We start from the raw sequence: 6664 nt of genomic DNA on the forward strand, positions 1-6664 counted from the left end.
GGACCTGTACAAAGGGATGTTTGCACTGGAACTGAAAGGGGACTAATATCCTAATGGGAAATTTGCTAGTACTGCATGGTTGGGGTGGGGGGAGGGGTTAAACTAGAGCTGTAGGGGGATGGGAACCAGAGCACAGGAGAACATAGTGGAGTGGTTGTGGGGAAAGATGTTGTTATATCTAGAATGAAAAGGCTAAGCATTGTGGGACTAAAGCTCTAAACTGCATATATTCCACTACAAGGAGTATTACAGGAAAGGTGGATGAGTTTAGGGCATGTGATATAGCAGGAGGGACACAGAGTCTATAGATGTGAAGCAATGCAGCAGCAAGGTCATGGGCCCTATACAAACTACAGTGGAGGAGGTGCTTGCTATTGAGGCAAATTAGACAATAGACAATAGGTGCAGAAGTAGACCATTCGGGCCTTCGAGCCTGCACCGCCATTTTGAGATCATGGCTGATCATCTACTATCAATACTCGGTTCCTGCCTTGTCCCCATATCCCTTGATTTCCCCTATCCATAAGATACCACCCTATTAGGGTGGCCAAATCCCCAGGCCTGACAATGTGTTCCCTCAAAATCTACGGGAGGCTAGTACAAAAATTGCAAGGGCTCTAGAAGAGGTATTTAAAACATCCTTAGCCACGGGTGAGGTGCCAGAGGATTGGAGAATAGCTAATGTTCTATTGTTTAAAAACTGCACTAAGAATAAACCACGAAATTACAGGCCAGTGAGCCTGACATCAGCAGTATTCTAAAGGTCCAGATATACAAGTACTTGGATAGACAGGGTCTGATTAGGGATAATCACCATGGCTTTGTGCATGGTAGGTCATGTCGAACCAATCTTAAGAGTTTTTCAAGGAAAGGAAGTGGATGATATCTACATGGACTTTAGCAAGTCATTTGACAAGGTTCCATGTGTGAGGTTAGTCAAGAAAGTTCAGTTGCATGGCATTCAAGCTGAGGTAGTAAGTTAGATTAGACAAGGCTTTGCAGAAGAAGCCAGAGAGTGCTTGTAGATGGTTGCCTCTTTAACTGGAATCCCTGAAAATCGTAGCTCAGATGGTAAGAAGGAAAATACCCATCTTCAATGAAATATAACAACAGGGAGATTCTGGTACAAAGACCGATTAGGCCAAAGCTGAAGAAGGGTTATACTGGAGAAGATGCAGAGGAGATTCATTTATTTGTTTCCTGGGACGCAATGCCTCAGTTATGCAGAAAGAGTGGAGAGGTTGAGTTTGTTTTCCCTGGAGCAGAAGCAGCTGAGGAAAATTGAAGGTCACAATTAGGTAGAAAGCAGGATAGCAACACACACAAAAGTGCTGGAAGAACTCAGCAAACCCGGCAGCATCTATGGAAATGATTAACAGTCAATATTTCGGGCCGAGACCAGGATGGCCTGACAGTTTGTTTCCATGCAAAACTTCTCATGATTTTGCATTTGGACCCCAAATATATTAGTTGATCTGCGAAATAGCAGCTCCAATGGAGTAGAAGGCATCCATTTTAACTTCCATGTTCACCTCATCTCTTGCTAACCAGAAGCTACTAGTAAGACAATCAATAGCAGATAAGTACATATTAATTCACTTTAAAGTGTGGATGAGGTTTCCTTTGGTCTCATGCTTGAGACTCAGAACAAAGCTAACCCTTATACTATATCTAAGCTTATTGTGAATCCGGCCAGTGGTGTAGCAGCATTCCCACTAGACTTCGAGGCGGACGGTCCTGAGTTTGAATCCAGCCGCCTCCTTGAACGCTTTCCATCCATGCCATATTGAGCATCAAGCCTCATTAAAACATGACAAAAATGCTAAAGAACACCTGAAATGCCACAAGGCGTGGAAAGGAATAACAAACAAGCTGATTGCAAATGGTTTTTACCGTACCAGCTCAAATCAGGCTCTGCTATACTGTGGAATTACATCAAGGCAACACACATTAAATGCTGGAGGAACTCAGCAGGCCAGGAAGTATCCATCAAATACAGCACAGTTGACGTTTCAGGCCAAGATCCTTTGGCAGGACTGGAAAAAGAAAGTTGAGTAGCTTTAAAAGGTGGGAGAGGGGAGAGAGAAACTCAAGGTGACAGGTGAAACCTGAAGGGAAAGGGATGAAGTAAAGAGCTAGGAAGTTGATTGGTGAAAGAGACACAGGGATAGAGAAGGGGGAGTCTGATAGAAGAGGACAGAAAGCCATGGAAGAAATAAAAGGAGCATCAGAGGGTGGTGATGGGCAGGCAAGGAGATAAGGTGAGAGAGGGAAAAGGGAATGGGGAATAGTGAAGTGGGAGGGCATTACCGTAAGTTTGAGAAATCGTCCATGCCATCAGGTTGGAGGCTACTCATAAGGTGTTGTTCCTCCAACCTGAATGTGGTCTCATCACACTGGAGGCCATGAACATACATTTGAATGGGAATTGGAAATGGAATTAAAATGTGTGGCTATTGGGAGATCCTGCTTTTTTTGGCGGAGGTGCTCGGCAAAGCGGTCTCGCAATCCACGTCAGGTCTCACCAATGTACAGGAGGCCACACCTGGAAGGACTGTTTGGGGGCCTGAATGAGGGAGAAGGTGTAGCTCTTGTTCCACCTGCAAGGATAAGTGCCAGGAGGGAGATCAGTGGGGAGGGACAAATGGACAAGGGAGTCATGTAGAACTCCCTGTGGAAAGCAGAAAGTGGGAAAGATGGAAAGATCTCTAGCCCTATTATCTATTTCACCAAACAACTTCCCAGCTCTTTACTTCACCCCCCCACCCCACTTTCAGGTTTCACCTCTCACCTTGTGTTTGTTTCTCGCTCTCCTCCTCCCGCCTTTTAAAACTACTCCTGAGCTTTTTATCTCCAGTCCTGCTGAAGGGTCTCAGCCCGAAACGTCAATTCTACTCTTTTCAATAGATGCCGCCTGGCCTGCTGAGTTCCTCCAGCATTTTGTGTGTGTTGCTTGGATTTCCTGCATCTGAAGATTTTCTCTTGTTTGCAATGGAATTACATGATAGGCTGAAGGAAAAATATGTTTGTTTATTTATTTATTGTAATATAGCACAGTATTTGTCTGTTTAAAGTATTTGAGATTCAGCGCGGAACAGGCCCCTTGAGTCACGCCGCCAAGCAACCAGATTTAACCTTAACCTAATCATGGAACAATTTACAATGACCAATTAACCTACCAACTGGTATGTCTTTGGACTGTTGAGAGGATACCAGAGTGCACAGAGAAAACCCACACATTTCAAGGAGAGGATGTACAGATTCCTTACAGGTGACCCGGATTTGAACTCAAATGCCCTAACTGCTATGTTATTGTAGCCCGTAGATAGTAATTTCTTTGGTTACTAAGGTAGTTATTCCCATTTCCTAAAAACATCTAAGGTTCTCAGCAAATTCAGCTCAGCTTTCAGCCCATGGGTTTATCTAGAAAATTATAGAAGTGTTGCATTTTGTAATGTTCTAAATGGAATTAAAACTTTCCTATTTGTTTCAGTAAAAAAAAGATCATGAAGTAACAAAAGGGAGTTGTGGGCCATGGGGTGGCAAAGACACACAAACATAAGGAAGATTGCGAAAGAGGGGAGACATGAATCAGAGGGCAGCAAGTAGGTGTAAAGTTGGAAACTCTCTGCAATGCCTTTCTACATTAAAAATGGTATTTAAATAGAAATTGATAGCCAATTTTTAATTTAATTAAAGTGAATACTACACAGATCACAAGACTGGACTTCCAAGTAATAGGTAAGATGCCACTGTTTCTGAAGCCTTGGCTCGTGTGATCGTTCTACAGGGAATAATATTGTTTTGAGATTGTTTTTGGTCTGCCTGTCCATTCTTACCCTGTATTTGCCCAATAGGGCAGGTGGGGCTCATCAGAATTGGACGGCAGCCTGCTTTAGGAGAAGGAAAACTCTGATTTTAAACCTCCATTGCCTCCATGGGAAGGGCTTCAGGAATAAACCTCCGAGGAAGAAATCCAGAGCCAGGGTCCCTAAGGTAGTTTGATGTTGTTTACAACTTCGCTCTGACAAGCTCTGCAAAGACACTGGTGCCAACCTGTACTGGTCCTTCCCTTGGACTACACCAGTGATGCGGAGAAGGGAAACTCACTGCATGGGCATCAGCCGGTTCTCCAGGCTTGCACCCTGGAGAGGACACAGTCCACCAGAGGTGCAAACCCATGATCCCCTGGGATCGGTGGTTGCCTCCTACTATTTGCCCAATTATTAATGCAACTGATCAGATGTTCAGTTCTTTTGTAATGTGGAATTTGACCTCAATCTTCAAGCTTGATAATGCAGGTACTGTACTGCACTCTCCTACTGGGGAAAAGGTGAAGGATTGTACTGTACTTTACCGATTTATCTGTAAATGACCCCGATCCCTTCCCAGCCAATACACAGAAACACTACCACTCACCAACATCTGAGCTGAGTTAGAAGTAACAATTTATCTGTTGCCTTCTAACCACTCAGCTTCTCATATACTGCCAGAGTAATTTTATTTTGTGATACAGTAACAGACCCTTCCAGCCCAACGAGTCCACTCACACCCATGTGACTAATTAACCTGCTAACCTGTACATCTTTGGAATGTGGGAAGAGACCAGCACATCTGGAGGAAACCCACACGGTCACAGGGAGAATGTTCAGTTAATGAATCAAATTTCAATTTACACACATTATCCTTCTGTGATAACACCAAAGCCTCAGCATCCACTAAAGTCTTCCATTTCTCATGTCAGTTGTGGCAGGTGACACTCTCACCCACTGAGTTCAAATTTTGTGGTTTCAAGATCAATTCTACTGACTTAACCTTGAGATCTTTACGCCATCGAATGTGCGATCTCAGAAATCTCGGGGTCCTTATGCCATTGAATGGTCTATCACAGAAAACTCTGGATCCTTATTCTGTTGAAGGTGTGTCATTTAAATATGATGAAAAAATAAAGCTTTAATATCCCTCTTAGGCAGAGATAACGTGCTTGGTCAAGGACTTTTACCCAAGACTAAATTAGCTAGATTTTATGCTACCACTGAATATTGTGGGACCTTGCTTAGCTTTTGTGTCCTACAGTTCACTGGTGACCAGATTTCAATAAAATATCTACTTATTAGCAATAATTAGAATATGTGATTATAAGATCAGAAAATTTTACTGCTCATTCTATTGGCTTAACTTCCCTAACACCTGCAAATGCAGTCCATCTCCCAATCTGTACATATTAAACACAGCTTGCCCAACTTTAAATATATGCCCTTCCCTCCAGTCCCTTTTGCTCACATCTTATCTTTACTTTGCCCATCCCATTTCCCCCAGCTTTCCCTCTTTACCCACTTTCTCCTTATTACACACCCCAGCCTTCTCCCAATTTCTTGATAGTTCCTCCCTCCATCAGCCAGTTCCTCTCCCAGCTTGCAATTCTCCCCGCAAAAGTTCTGATGCAGGGTTTCGACCAGAAAACTCCAGCAATTTCTTTTCACCCCACAGTTCTGCGTGACCAGCTGAGTTCTTCCACCAGATTTTTCACTCCATATTCCAGCACCTGTAGTCTCTCGTGTCTCTCATTTCTCCCCTTTTATACCTCTCAAGCCTAGTCCCATTTTTTTTCTTTCCTTCTATCTGACTCTCTGCCTTCTACAAACATCTGACAGATGTCTATACATGTAGAATAGCACTGACTGACACAGGAAGGCAAGAGGCTACAGCGAGTAGTAGACTCATCAGATCAGAGGGGCTGGCCCTGGAGAGAGTACCAAGGTGCTTAACAAGAATGATCCTAGACTGAAAGGCTTAATGTCTGAGAGATATTTGATGATCTGGACCTGTACTTGGCATTCAGAAGGATAAGAGGCATCTCATTAAAACCTACCGAACACTGAAAAGCCTGGATAGGAAAAGAGAGCTCAGAATTCAATGGCACAGCCATCAAAGGGACATCCCTTTAGAAATGATATGAGGAATTTCTTCAGCCAGACAGCAGTGAATGGTGGGTTCTTAATCGGTAAGAGGGTTAGAAGGCAGTAAAATGGAGTTGGAAAAAAAAATCAGCCACGATTGAATGGGTGACTGGACTCAATGGTCTAAATCTGCTCTTGTATATTATGATTAGTGACATTTAGAAGTGATGTCTCAAGAGGTCATTGTCAGCAACCCTCATCTCTTGCCAAAGCTGACACCAGGCAGCAGCTTCCTCAAGCTTTAGAACAATTCCTTCACCACATGAACCAACCTGAGGACTCTTAACACTACTTCAGACCGTATTTCATTTTCACTCCGTCAATCTTGCACCAGTGTTACATTTATTTTGCACACATATGCTATGTATAATTTGATTTAAATTCACATTTAACTGACATTTGTATTACATAGCAGAAAGCTAATCTCCATGGCTTTATATTATGTATGTATGTCTATAGACAATAAACTAACTTCCACAAATTACCTCTCCATTTGCCACCTTTTTTTGTTCCTTCTCTCTAGCCTCTCCTGCTAATCGTTCCATTAACCTGTTTAATGTTTATCCCTACAACCCTCTCCGTCCCATCCTATTCAAAATCCCCCGTCCTCCTTCACCAATTATACCCCTACCTTCTATTCCCGCCCCTTTACTCAACGCGGCGTCATGATTGGACGTTGGGAAACAGAGGCTGACATAAGATCA

Source organism: Hypanus sabinus, chromosome 26 (assembly GCF_030144855.1).
Source record: "Hypanus sabinus isolate sHypSab1 chromosome 26, sHypSab1.hap1, whole genome shotgun sequence".
Taxonomy (NCBI): domain Eukaryota; kingdom Metazoa; phylum Chordata; class Chondrichthyes; order Myliobatiformes; family Dasyatidae; genus Hypanus; species Hypanus sabinus.